The sequence below is a fragment of the Mobula birostris genome, chromosome 15 (assembly GCF_030028105.1).
Source record: "Mobula birostris isolate sMobBir1 chromosome 15, sMobBir1.hap1, whole genome shotgun sequence".
Lineage (NCBI taxonomy): Eukaryota > Metazoa > Chordata > Chondrichthyes > Myliobatiformes > Myliobatidae > Mobula > Mobula birostris.
Window position 1 is genome coordinate 84,627,061 of NC_092384.1, and position 15,032 is coordinate 84,642,092.

The following is a 15,032-nucleotide window of genomic DNA, read 5'->3' on the forward strand; positions in this document are numbered from 1 at the left end:
TGCATAAATATTTACCCTCTTTAATATGACACACAAAATAATCTCTGGTGGAACCAATTGGTTTTAGAAGTCACATAATTAGTGAAATAAGATTTGTCTTTGGAGACCTGTGTGCAGTCAAGGTGTTTCAATTGACTGTAGTAAAACTACACCTGGATCTGGAAGGTCCAACTGCTGGTGAGTCTGTATCCTGGCAAAATCTACACCATGAAGACAAAAGAACACTCCAAGCAAATCTGCATGAAGGATATTGAAAGCACAAGTCAGGAGTCAGGTCATTCCAGCGAGAGGGTCTCTCAGGGAACTATATCTGCATGAAGTGCATCCAGCTGCAACTCCTTGAAGACCATGTTAGGGATCTGGAGCAGCAGCTGGATGAACATAGAACATAGAATAGTACAGCACAGTACAGGCCCTTCGGCCCACAATGTTGTGCCGACCCTCAAACCCTGCCTCCTATATAAGCCCCCACCTTAAATTCCTCCATATACCCTGTCTAGTAGTCTCTTAAACTTCACTAGTGTATCTGCCTCCACCACTGACTCAGGCAGTGCATTCCATGCACCAACCACTGTCTGAGTAAAAAACCTTCCTCTACTATCTCCCTTGAACTTCCCACCCCTTACCTTAAAGCCATGTCCTCTTGTATTGAGCAGTGGTGCCCAGGGGAAGAGGCACTGGCTATCCACTCTATCTATTCCTCTTATTATCTTGTACACCTCTATCATGTCTCCTCTCATCCTCCTTCTCTCCAAAGAGTAAAGCCCTAGCTCCCTTAATCTCTGATCATAATGCATACTTTCTAAACCAGGCAGCATCCTGGTAAATCTCCTCTGTACCCTTTCCAATGCTTCCACATCCCTCCTATAGTGAGGTGACCAGAACTGGACACAGTACTCCAAGTGTGGCCTAACCAGAGTTTTAGAGAGCTGCATCATTACATCGCGACTCTTAAACTCTATCCCTCGACTTATGAAAGCTAACACCCCATAAGCTTTCTTAACTACTCTATCCACCTGTGAGGCAACTTTCAGGGATCTGTGGACATGTACCCCGAGATCCCTCTGCTCCTCCACACTACCAAGTATCCTGCCATTTACTTTGTACTCTGCCTTGGAGTTTGTCCTTCCAAAGTGTACCACCTCACACTTCCCCGGGTTAAACTCCATCTGCCACTTCTCAGCCCACTTCTGCATCCTATCAATGTCTCTCTGCAATCTTTGACAATCCCCTACACTATCTACAACACCACCAACCTTTGTGTCGTCTGCAAACTTGCCAACCCACCCTTCAACCCCACATCCAGGTCGTTAATAAAAATCACGAAAAGTAGAGGTCCCAGAACAGATCCTTGTGGGACACCACTAGTCACAATCCTCCAATCTGAATGTACTCCCTCCACCACCACCCTCTGCCTTCTGCAGGCAAGCCAATTCTGAATCCACATGGCCAAACTTCCCTGAATCCCATGCCTTCTAACTTTCTGAATAAGCCTACCATGTGGAACCTTGTCAAATGCCTTACTAAAATCCATATAGATCACATCCACTGCACTACCCTCATCTATATGCCTGGTCACCTCCTCAAAGAACTCTATCAGGCTTGTTAGACACTATCTGCCCTTCACAAAGCCATGCTGACTGTCCCTGATCAGACCATGATTCTCTAACTGCCCAGAGATCCTATCTCTAAGAATCTTTTCCAACAGCTTTCCTACCACAGATGTAAGGCTCACTGGTCTATAATTACCCGGACTATCCCTACTACCTTTTTTGAACAAGGGAACAACATTCGCCTCCCTCCAATCCTCCGGTACCATTCCCGTGGACAACGAGGACATAGAGATCCTAGTCAGAGGCTCAGCAATCTCTTCTCTCGCCTCGTGGAGCAGCCGGGGGAATATTCCGTCAGGGCCCGGGGACTTATCTGTCCTAATGTATTTTAACAACTCCAACACCTCCTCTCCCTTAATATCAGCATGCTCCAGAACATCAACCTCACTCATATTGTCCTCACCATCATCAAGTTCCCTCTCATTGGTGAATACCGAAGAGAAGTATTCATTGAGGACCTCGCTCACTTCCACAGCCTCCAGGCACATCTTCCCACCTTTATCTCTAATCGGTCCTACCTTCACTCCTGTATTGCTTTTTTTCTTCACATAATTGAAGAATGCCTTGAGGTTTTCCTTTACCCTACTCGCCAAGGCCTTCTCATGCTCCCTTCTTGCTCTTCTCAGCCTTTTCTTAAGCTCCTTTCTTGCTTCCCTATATTCCTCAATAGACCCATCTGATCCCTGCTTCCTAAACCTCATGTATGCTGCCTTCTTCCTCCTGACTAGATTTTCCACCTCACTTGTCACCCATGGTTCCTTCACCCTACCATTCTTTATCTTCCTCACCTGGACAAATTTATCCCTAACATCCCGCAAGAGATCTCTAAACATCGACCACATGTCCATAGTACATTTCCCTGCAAAAACATCATCCCAATTCACACCCGCAAGTTCTAGCCTTATAGCCTCATAATTTGCCTTTCCCCAATTAAAAATTTTCCTGTTCTCTTTGATTCTATCCTTTTCCACGATAATTATAAAGGCCAGGGAGCGGTGGTCACTGTCCCCCAGATGCTCACCCACTGAGAGATCTGTGACCTGACCCGGTTCATTACCTAGTACTAGATCTAGTATGGCATTCCCCCTGGTCGGCCTGTCCACATACTGTGACAGGAATCCATCCTGGACACACTTAACAAACTCTGCCCCATCTAAACCCTTGGAACTAATCAGGTGCCAATCAATATTAGGGAAGTTAAAGTCACCCATGATAACAACCCTGTTATTTTTGCACATTTCCAAAATCTGCCTCCCAATCTGCTCCTCTGTATCTCTGCTGCTACCAGGGGGCCTATAGAATACCCCCAGTAGAGTAACTGCTCCCTTCCTGTTCCTGACTTCCACCCATATTGACTCGAAAGAGGATCCTGCTTCATTACCCACCCTTTCTGTAGCTGTAATAGTATCCCTGATCAGTAATGCCACCCCTCCTCCCCTTTTTCCTCCCTCTCTATCTCTTTTAAAGCACTGAAATCCAGGAATATTGAGAATCCATTCCTGCCCTGGTGCCAGCCAAGTCTCTGTAATGGCCACTACATCATAATTCCATGTATGTATCCAAGCTCTCAGTTCATCACCGTTGTTCCTGATGCTTCTGGCATTGAGGTACACACATTTCAGCCCTTCTACCTTACTGTCTTTGGCTTGTACGGGAAAGTGAGGAGAAATTTGATCAGAGTTACAGGGAAGTAGTCACCCTGAAGTTGCAGGAGGCGAGGAGCTGGGTGACTGTCAGGAGAAATGGAAATGTGAAGAATAGGCAGTTACCGCAGAGCATCCCTGTGGCCATTCCCCTCAACAACAAGTACGCCTTTTTGGATCACGAACAGGAGAAAATCTGAAGTTGCTGGAAATCAAGCAACACAAACAAAATGCTGAAGGAACTCAGCAGGCCAGGCAGCATCCATGGAAAAGAGTACAGTCGATGTTTTGGGCAAAGACCCTTCATCAGGACTGATGAATTGTGGATGACCTTGTTGCACGTTTACAGATTGTCAGGTATGATATTTTGGCCATCACTGGCTGAAGGATGGTTGTAGTCGAGAGCTGAATGTCCAAGTTCACACATTGTATTGGGGGGATAGGAAGGTAGGCAGAGGGGGTGGTGAGGCTCTGCTGGTAAAGAATGGCATCAAATCAGTAGAAAGATGTGACATAGGATCTGAAGATGTTGAATCCTTGTGGGTTGAGTTAAGAAACTGCAATGGTAAAAGGACCCTGACGGCAGTTATATACAGGTCTCTCAACAGTAGCTGGGATGTGGACCACAGATTACACCAGGAAATAGAAAAGGTATGTCAAAGGCATGTTATGATAGTAGATTGGGAAAATCAGGTTGGTAATGGATGTCAAGAGAGTGAGTTTGTTGAATGCCTACTAGATGGCTTATTAGAGCAGTTCGTTGTTGAGCCTACTAAGGGATTAGCTGTTCTGGATTGAGTGTTATGTAATGAACCGGAAGTGATTAGGGAGTTTAAGGTAAAAGAACTCTTAGGAAACAGTGATCACAATATGATTGAGTTCATTTTGAAATTTGATAGGGAGAAAGTAAAGTCTGACGTAGCAGTATTTCAGGGGAGTAAGGGAAAGTACAGTGGTATGAGAGAGGAGTTAGCCACAGTAAATTGGAAGGAGATGCTGGCAGGGATGACACAAGAGCAGCAGTGGCTTGAGTTTCCGGGAAAAACAAAGCAAAAATTAGCCGCAAGATAGATGATTGGGAAGCTTTTAAAAACCTACAGCAACTAAAATGATCATTAGGAGGGAATAACTGAAACATGAAAGCAAGCTAACAAACAATGGATAGAAAAAGCTTTTTCAAGCATATAAGAAATAAAAGAGATGAGTGTGGACATAGGACCACTAGAAAATGAGCCAGAGAAATAATAACGGGGACAAGGAGATGGCAGTTGAGGAGCAGTGAGTGGGAATAAAAGGATATTTTTCAGGTGTCCCGCAGTGGTCGGTGTTGGGACCACTTTTTATGCTGTATATCAATGATTTAGATGATGGAATAGATGGCTTTGTTGCCAAGTTAGCAGATGAAACAAAGATCAGTGGAGGGGCAGGTGGTGTTGAGGAAACCGGTAGGATGCAGAAGGATTTAGACAGATCAGGAGAATGGGCAAGAAAGTGGCAAATGAAATGCAATGTTGGAAAATGCTCAGCCATGCACTTTGGTAGTGGAAATAAATGTGCAGACCATTCTCTAAACAGGGAGAAAATCCAAAAATCTGAGATGCAAAGGGACTTGGGGGTCCTTGTGCAGAACACCCTAAAGGTTAACTTGCAGGTAGAGTTGGTGGTGAGGAAGGTAAATGCACTGTTAGCATCATTTCAATGTGGAAAGGCTGTTTCCCATGGTGGGGGAGTCTAGGACAAGAGGGCACAGTCTCAGGACAGAGCAGCATCTTTTTAAAACAGAGATGCAGAGAAATTTCTTTAGCCTGAGGGTGGTGAATTTGTAGAATTTGTTAGCACAGGCAGCTGTGGAGGCTAGGTAGATAGGTGTATTTAAGACATAGCTTCTCAATTGGCCACAGCATCAAACGTAACTGGGAGAAGGCCGGGAAGTGGGGCTGAGAAAAGGATCAGCCATGATGAAATGGGGGATCAGACTCAATGGGCCAAATGGCCTAATTCTGGTCCTGTATCTTATGGAGATGGTTACAGAAAAATTTCAAAGTTACTGAATATCCTTTGGAGTACAGTTAAGTTAGTCATCAAGAAATAGAATATGGCACAGTTATAAATCTGCCTAGAGCAGGCTATCCTCAAAAACTGAGTAACCATGCAAGGGGACTAGTGAGGGAGGCCACCAAGAGACCTGGGACAGCTCTGGATGAGATACAATCTTCAGCAGCTGAGATAGAAGATACTGTGCGTACAAGTCTATGTTCCAAGCCTACACTGGTGACCATCCCGCACTTTTCCTACACTATATCGACAACTACATTGGTGCTGCTTTCTGCATCTGGGCTGAACTTGCTGACTTCATCCACTTCACCTCCAACTTCCACACCGGCCTCAAATTCACCTGCTCCATTTCACCTTTCCTGCCTATCCCCTCCCCCGCCCCTTTATCTTCCCCCTTACTGGTTTTTCACCTGGAACCTACCAGCCTTCTCCTTCCCACCCTCCCCCCTTTATAGGGCCTCTGCCCCTTCCCTCTTCAGTCCTGATGAAGGGTTCCGGCCCGAAACGTTTACTGATTGTTTCCACGGATGCTGCCTGACCTGCTGAGTTCCTCCAGCGTGTTGCGAGTGATCCATTTCTGACATCTCCCTTCCCTTTCTCCATCTCACTGTCTCTATTTCTGGAGACAGCTTATCCACTGATTTCTATTCCAAACCCATAGACTCTCACAGCTACCCACCCTACTTGTAAAAACGCCATCCCCTTTTCTCAATTCCTCTGTTTTCACCGCATCTGCTCTCAGGATGAGGCTTTTCATTCTAGTACGAAGGAGATGTCCTCCATTTTCAAAGAAACGGGCTTCCCTTCCTCCACCATCGATGCTGCCCTCAACCACATCTCTTCCATTTCACGCATCTGCTCCTACCCCATCCTCCCACCACCCTACCAGGGGGATAGGGTTCCTCTTGTCCTCACCTACCAGCCCACCAGCCTCTGCGTCCAGCACATGATCCTCCAAAACTTCTGCCACCTCCAACGGGATCCCATCACCAAGCACATCTCCCCCCCTCACTTTCTGCTTTCTGCAGGGATCGTTCCCTATGCAACTCCCTTGTCCATTCGTCCCTCCCCACTGATCTCCCTCTTGGCACTCATCCTTGCAAGCGGAAAAGTGCTACACCTGCCCCTACACCACCTCCCTCACCACCATTCAGGGCCATGAACAGTCCTTCCAGGTGAGGCGACACTTCACCTGTGAGTCTGTTGGGGTCATTTACTGTGTTTGGTGCTCCTGGTGTGGCCTCCTGTACATCGGTGAGACCCTTCATAGACTGGGAGACTGTTTCGATGAGCACCTACGCTCCATCCACCAGAACAAGCGGGATCTCCCGGTGGCCACCCATTTTAATTCCACTTCTCATTCCGATACGTCCATCCATGGCCTTCTCCTCTGTCGTGATGAGTCCACACTCAGGTTGGAGGAACAACACCTTATATTCCGTTTGGTAGCCTCCAACCTGATGGCATGAACATTAACTTCTCTAACCAGGTAATGCCCCCCAACCCTCCTTCTCCATTTCCCATCCCCTTTTCCATCTCCTCCTCCTCGATTCCCCCCTTCACCCTCATCGCACCACCTTCTTCCTTTCACTCTCATCCCTCCTGGACCCCGGACCTCCCCAGCTCCCGGACCCCGCCGGCTCTCACCTCTCGCGTGTCCGCAGGTGCCCGCACCACATCGTCACACGGGAGCGCATTGGACGTCTCCGGGCCCCCGCCGCAGGTGCCACCGGGATAGCGAGCAATCGAGACCGGCGTCGGGACGGACAGCGGACAGCGGACAGCGGGAGGCGGGAACCCCTCGTGCATAACGGCCAGCCGCTCGACCCCGCCACCCAATGGGAAATGTCAAGCTTGGCACCCACCAATGAGCGATTGGGTAGCTTCACCAATGAAGTACCAGAGTGCTTCTCCAGTTAACCAATCGCAAATAAGCTTCTATTTCTCAGCAATGAGAGCGCTGCAGCCCCAAATTCTAGCCAATGGAAACCCGACCAGTTCGGCACTGCACCGAATAGAAGCGCAGTGTTAGCACCGCTGGCTTTTAGTGGCAGCGACGCGGGCAGCTCGAATTGAGAAGCCGGGACTGGGACATGGGAATGGTGTCAGCACGGGCACCATCCCGGTGGGTTAGGTATGCTGTGGGAGTGTGGGAGTGTGGGTGGGAGGGAGGGTGGGAGTGTGGGTGGGAGGGAGGGTGGGAGTGTGGGTGGGAGGGAGGGTGGGAGTGTGGGTGGGAGGGAGGGTGGGAGTGTGGGTGGGAGGGTGGGAGGGAGTGTGGGTGGGAGGGTGGGAGGGAGTGTGGGTGGGTGGGTGGGTGGGAGGGAGGGAGGGACCAGACCTACCGGCGCTGTGGAGAGGTTCAGGTCTCCGACTTTTCTTCACACCTGGGAGCTGCTGGTTTGGGTTTGAATGCCTGAGCCACCACTGCACTCTTCCACTCTTCCCCCGGTGAAGAAATCCAAAGCTTCCGGATGTTGCTGCCTTCAGGAAGGAGGTACAAGAGCCTCAGGACTCGCAACACCAGGTTCAGGCACAGATACTACCCCTCAATAATCAGGCTCTTGAACCAGAGGGGATAACTTCACTCAACACACATCAAAGTTGCTGGTGAACGCAGCAGGCCGGGCAGCATCTCTAGGAAGAGGTACAGTCGACGTTTCAGGCCGAGGCCCTTCGTCAGGACTAACTGAAGGAAGAGTTAGTAAAGGATTTGAAAGTTGGAGGGGGAGGGGGAGATCCAAAATGATAGGAGGAGACAGGAGGGGGAGGGATGGAGCCAAGAGCTGGACAGGTGATAGGCAAAAGGGATACGAGAGGATCATGGGACAGGAGGTCCGGGAAGAAAGATGGGGGGGGGGGGGACCCAGAGGATGGGCAAGAGGTATATTCAGAGGGAGAAAAAGGAGAGTGAGAGAAAGAATGTGTGTATAAAAATAAATAACGGATGGGGTACGAGGGGGAGGTAGGGCATTAGCCGAAGTTAGAGAAGTCAATGTTCATGCCATCAGGTTGGAGGCTACCCAGACGGAATATAAGGTGTTGTTTCTCCAACCTGAGTGTGGCTTCATCTTGACAGTAGAGGAGGTCATGGATAGATATGTCAGAATGGGAATGGGATGTGGAATTAAAATATGTGGCCACTGGGTGATCCTGCTTTCTCTGGTGGACAGAGTGTAGGTGTTCAGCAAAACGATCTCCCTGTCTGCATCGGGTCTCGCATATATATATATATATATATATTCGCCTCCCGACACAACCGATCAACAGATGACGCAATAGCCACAGCTCTACACACCGTCCTTACACAACTGGAGGATGCTTATGTGAAAATGATGTTCTTGGACTATTCAGCATTCAACACCATAATTCCATCCAGGCTTGAGAGGAAGCTCAGAGACCTCGGCCTTGATCCTGCCTGTGCAGCTGGATCCTGGACTTCTTGTCAGATTAGTCTCCTCCTTTACTCCCTGTATACCCATGACTGTGTCACCACCCACAGCTCTAATCTGCTAATTAAATTTGCCGACAACACTATATTGATTGGCCTAATCTCAAACAGTAACAAGGTGGCCTACAGGGAAGAAGTCATCTCTCTGACACAGTGGTGTCAGGAAAACAGCCTCTCCCTCAATGTCACAAAAACAAAGGAGGTGGTTGTGGATTACAGGAGGAATGAAGACAGGCTAACCCCTATTGACATCAATGGAACTGGGGTTGAGAGGGTAAACAGCTTTAAGTACCTCGACATCCACATCACCGAGGACCTCACATGGTCTGTACACACCAGCTGTGTGGTGAGAAAGACACAACAGCGCCTCTTTCACCTCAGACAGTTGAGGGAATTTGGTATGGGCCCCCAGATCCTCAGAACTTTCTACTGGGGTACAATTGAAAGCATCCTGACTGGCTGCATCACTGCCTGGTATGGGAACTGTACCTCCCTTAATCGCAGGACTCTGCAGAGAGTGGTGCGGACAGCCCAGTGCATCTGTAGTTGTGAACTTTTCAATATTCAGGACACTTACAAAGACAGGTGTGAAAAAGAACTCGAAGGATCATTGGGGACCCGAGTCACCCCAACCACAAACTGTTCCAGTTGCTACCATCTGGGAAACAGTACCACAGCATAAAAGCCAGGAGCAACAGGCCCTGGGACAGCTTCTTCCACCAGGCCATCAGGCTGATGAACTCACACTGATTTGAGTGTATTTCTATGTTACATTGACTGTTCTATTTATCATAAATTACTATGATTGCACTTTGCACATTTAGACGGAGACATAATGTTAAGATTTTTACTCCTGATGTATGTTAAGGATGTAAGAAATAAAGTCAATTCAATTTACAGAGCGAGTTTCAGGTAGGAAGACAAGATGGCTACAGCTCCACTGACCACAGTGAGTGCTCAGGGATGGAGGACTGAAGGGAAAGAGTGGGGTCACATTGCCAACAACTGCAGAGGGAGGGGAGCACAAACACTGGGAGAGTTGAGAGGCTGAGAACTTTGATGTCAATTTCTTGGAGGACAAGAATGCTGGAAGGAAAGGGTGAAGGGTGACAGCCTGGAATAGTATGGTGTTCCAGAGTAAAACGGCGACAGCCTGCAGATGTTAAATCTGAAATACAAGAGGAAAATGCTGGAATCACTCACTGCAGAGGCCTTGCCACAGTCACCCCAGCTTATCTCGTCTCTGGTGGTCTCACTTGACTACAGCTGCCCCAGGCTAGCCTTGATTTAACCCTTGCCTTACCACAACGTCCATAGCAGCATCAGAAAAACAGCAGAATGGCTTCAGATGAATAAGTTCTAATGAAAGGCCATCAATATGAAACATTCACAGCTTCTCTCTTCACAGATTCTGTGTGGCCAGCAGAATATTCTCTATTTTTATTTCAAGGTTCTCAACCACCCCTCACCAGGTGATGCCACTCCCAACAAAGCTTCACAATGAACTCCTGAAGAATGGGGTTCATTTACCTAGGAGGCTATCAATGAGAAGATTCATGTGCTGACACACCCTTTCTTGACCTGAAGATCCAGAGCTCAAACCTGTGCTCTGGGCAGCAGCTGAGCAACCTCCTGTATGTTTCAGAGACATCTACTTTCAACAGTACATACTTCACAGTACTGGGCAAGTAGCAGCAATGCTGCCTCCACAAATCCTCGAAATCCTTTGACACAATAAGCAAATCAATCTTGTTGTCTTCTCCCAGGACAGCATCTCCAGCAATGATGATCTGATTACACTCAATCCACACTAGATAACTGACACCAGGCTCTCGAAACAACACCAGATTATTAGCGTAAACACGAGGAATTCTGCAGGTGCTGGAAATTCAAACAACTCACATCAAAGTTGCTGGTGAACGCAGCAGGCCAGGCAGCATCTCTAGGAAGAGGTACAGTTGACGTTTTGGGCCGAGACCCTTCGTCAGGACTCCTGACAAAGGGTCTCGGCCCGAAACGTCGACTGTACCTCTTCCTAGAGATGCTGCCTGGCCTGCTGCGTTCACCAGCAACTTTGATGTGTGTTACCAGATTATTAGATTGCACAGCAAAATAGTTCCAAGAGTTCAGAGAAGACACTTTGAAACTTTCTCAAGGCCTCGTTGAAAAGATAAAATATTTCCATGGAATTATGCATTGCAGCAAATCATCCTACAGCCCCAAGATCTGCCTTTGCATCAATCCACAGGGCAACAGGAATGCAGGCCACAAGGTGTGTTGGAGGTGGACGGTGTTGGGCCTATACATCAATCCACAAGGCAGTGGGAATTCTGGCAATTTTAGGCAAATTTAATAGCAACTCCCTTCCTTCCTGGAACTGAGACCACAAGGCATGTCTCAAGGAGTAGCAGGCCAACCATGGAGTTGTGAGATTCATTTAGGTAAGGTTTCTATTTTGTTAAGGAGTGAGTCCAACAAAAGACCTCTCATGGTATTCCTTCTGTCAGACAAGAACTCCTTACTCCCTGTTGGGGGTACACTAACTCGAGGTCACCGAATACATTACTTGAAGCTTTGTAATGATGAGCCTCAGTTGTACAGGACATTTCCAAGGGCACAGGAAGCATGGTGATTGTGCAGCACAAAGTTTCCAAAGTCAGGGAGGTGCTCTGATCACACCATGCCCTTGTAATTAACTAGCATTCTTTTGTTCATGAGAGGGAAGGAGCCAGCGGACAGATCAGAGGTTGTTCCTTCAATCCTGAACTGCAGTACGACTCCCAGCTTCCTGCAAATGAACACCTTCAATTCAGAAACAGGCATCTATTCCCAACTCGCAGTGTTTTGTCTTAGGCATCTGGTTGCCAAGGCCACAGGTACACACCACCTTTTCAATCCCTCCCCACAGGTACACACCACCTTTTCAATCCCTTGTCACAGGTACACACCACCTTTTCCATCGCTTGTCACAGGTACACACCACCTTTTCCATACCCTGTAAACTCGTTAGATTGAATGTTATCATCAGCTTGTCCTGCTCCAAGTACAAGGACGCCACAGCCAAGAAAACTTGCCAACACCTCTATTCCCTCAGGAGGCTCTAGAAATTTGGCATGTTCCTGTCGAACCTCACCAAATTTTCATCAATGCAGCAGAGAAAGCATCCTATGTGAATGCATTGCGGTTTACCAACTGCTTTGGCTGACCAGAACAAACTGCAGAGAGTTGTGGACACAGCTCAGCACATCACAGAAACCAGCCTCCCATCCATGGACTCTGTCTGTTCTTCTCAATGCCTCAGTAATGTAGTCAGCATAACCACACATCCTACCCCCCTAGACATTCTCTCTTCCTCCTTCTACATCGGTACAAAAGACCAAAAGCATGTATCACCAGGCTCTGGGCAGCTTCTAGCTGCTGCTTGATGTTTGATCCCTCATACAATGGGATGAATGCTTGACCCCACAAATGCCTTGTTATGACCCTGCACCTTATTATCTATCTGCACTGCATTTTCTTTCTGGCTTTAACTCATTTTCTGCATTCTATCATTGTTTTACTTTGTTCTACCTCAAAGCAATGTAATGATTTGATCTAAGTTAACAGTATACAAGACAAGCTTTTCTTTGGATCTCAGTACAAGTTACAATAATAAACCTGATGCACTATCAATAACTCCAAAAGACTGGAAGTAGAGTAAATATTAGCAGTAAAATGTGACCTCCAGCATGCTGAGTATCTGCTCCTGGACTGAGAGGAGGAGCAATGGCATAATCACCTTTATTCAGGGGGCTGTGGGAGGAGCCACAGGAGCAATCAGCAGAGGGGCCTGTCCAGACTGGTAACCCAGTTACAACATATAAATATGGTTTACCACAATACCTGATAGATTATTGGACCAACCTTTCATTTGTGATTTCTGGGATCTGGTGGGGAAAGGAAGAGCTGTGATCGATGGAAGAGTGGAGCAACTTTAAATGCTCTCACCTTGCTTTGATTTACATCATGGAATCAGAACCTCTGGCCTAACTCATCCAAGGTGCCAGCTTACACGAGTCCAATTGCTCATGTTTCCAAAACTTTCCTATTCATGTACATATTGTACAAATATATTTTAAATGTGATATACACCGCCTTGTGTGAAGTTGCCCATCAGGTCCCTTTCCCCTCTTACCTTGAAAAATTATCCTGTATTTTTTTAATTCTCCTTTCCTGGGAGAAAATCTGTGCTGATTGACTCTGTCCCTCCTGATTTTACATATCCAGATGAGATCACCCTCGTTCTCCTGCACGCCAAGGAATCCAGTCTAAACTGTCCAGCCTCTTTCTATAACTCAGGACCCATGTCCTGCAATTGTTCTCTAAATATTTATTTTGAAATACAGCATAGAGAAGGCCCTTCTGGCCCTTTGAGTTATGCCTCAGCAACCCCCAACAAACTCAATAGGATAATTTACAATGACCAATTAACCTACTGGTACATCTTGAACTGTGTAAGAAAACTCATGCATTCCACAGGAAGGACACACATACTCCTTACAGAACAGTACCAGAATTGAACTCCAATCTTCAGACCACCCTGAGCTCTAATAGCTAACTGCATTGCTATTGTGCCACCCCACTTTTTTGCACTCCTTCTGGCTTAATGACAACTTTAAAATTCTTCCAATCTTGTGAGCTGCACGAGTGGCCACAATGTGTCCTTCTCTATATTGGCGGGAACCAATATCAGATTGGCAGAAGTCTGTCTGAATGTTTGCTTTTGAACTTTTCCTAGTTCTGATGCAAGGCTTCAACGTACATAAAAAGTATAAGGAAACAGCCTGACCTGCAGAGTATTTCCAGCTCCAACTTTCAAATCCCTTACTCACTCTTCCTTCAGTTAGTCCTGACGAAGGGTCTCGGCCCGAAACGTCGACTGCACCTCTTCCTACAGATGCTGCCTGGCCTGCTGCGTTCACCAGCAACTTTGATGTGTGTTGCTTGAGTATTTCCAGCAGTAGTTTATATTTAATTATCTGAGTTCCTAGTTTGGTCTGCATTGACCTTCAGTTTCACATTGTGTGATTTATTTTTGATACTTTTCTCATCTTGTCTGGTCAGTTTAGCCAAAAATATCTTGGCAAATAGGAAAACCAGAATTAAATTAAACCCGCAAACATGAGGAAATCTGCAGATGCTGGAATTTCAAGCAACACACATAAAAGTTGCTGGTGAATGCAGCAGGCCAGACAGCGTCTCTAGGAAGAGGTACAGACAACGTTTTGGACCGAGACGTCGACTGTACCCCTTCCTAGAGATGCTGCCTGGCCTGCTGTGTTCACCAGCAACTTCTATGTGTGTTGCATTAAATTAAACCCATGGTTATTAAACACAACTCAGTGGATTTAACAGAGTTCTGATGAAGAAACAACAGTTTCTGCTCTCTTTCTATAGGCACTGCCTGACCTGCTGAGTTGTTTCAGCATGTTCTATTTGTGTATCTCACTACAGACTGCATTCACTGATTCAGCTGACCCAATCACTCCCTCACAATATACTTGTCTCTTCCTCAGTCCTTTTGGTGTGTCTCCATCTCGTTTTGTTTCATTCTCCTCCTATTTCTTCTTTCCGTGATTTGCCCTCTTTCCTCTCTCTCTTTCTTGCCTTTTTGTTACTGATTATTTTCTTCCCTCGGTCTTTCACCAGTTCACTCGCTCTGCTTCCAGCTGCCTCTTAGCCTGTTTGGCTGCCCTCCCTCCTTCACGCAGATCGGAATGCCAGCCACATATTCTTATTAATTAATAGACTTCCCCGCAGGAGACTGACTGCTCAGCTCCAGTTATATCCCTATTAGTTCCCATCCATCGCCTCTGACAGGAATGGTCTAATCCTTCGAGGAAATCTCCAGCCGTGATCAGCTGACACCTTCTGATTCATGGCTTTTGAATGCAGAATGCAGGTTAATTACCCTGGAAGCAGGAAAGAGCCTGCGCTGAAGAACTACTGAGGCAGAATGAGAGACACTGTCAACCCTTCCAGAGCTAGTGTGAGGCAGAAATCACACACTACAGTGAACTAGGGTGGGTGTGACAATAGGTAGGTGGTCCAGGAATAGTAATATGCAAAGACATAAATGCAGAGTGATTGAGAGATAGGGACAGACAAAGGATTGACCAAATCAGACACATTACAAGCAATATATTGGGACACAAATACAGGGAGACTGATATGGAGATGGAGAAAGACTTTCATTTGCAAGAGACATAATAAGGTTAAATTATAATTAGG

At 46.9% G+C, this 15,032-nt stretch overlaps 1 protein-coding gene across 2 annotated transcripts in view; it reads right to left on the reverse strand.

Moving 5' to 3' along the window:
* The window catches only part of cbfa2t3 (CBFA2/RUNX1 partner transcriptional co-repressor 3), a 318,224-nt gene extending 311,126 nt beyond the window's left edge, over positions 1–7,098 (reverse strand). For both annotated transcript variants that reach the window (XM_072280040.1, XM_072280038.1), the window contains exon 1: positions 6,959–7,098. The gene's annotated coding sequence lies outside the window, so the exon portion shown is untranslated. The remainder of the gene's footprint in view (positions 1–6,958) is intronic.
* Between the last annotated feature and the right edge of the window lie 7,934 nt (positions 7,099–15,032).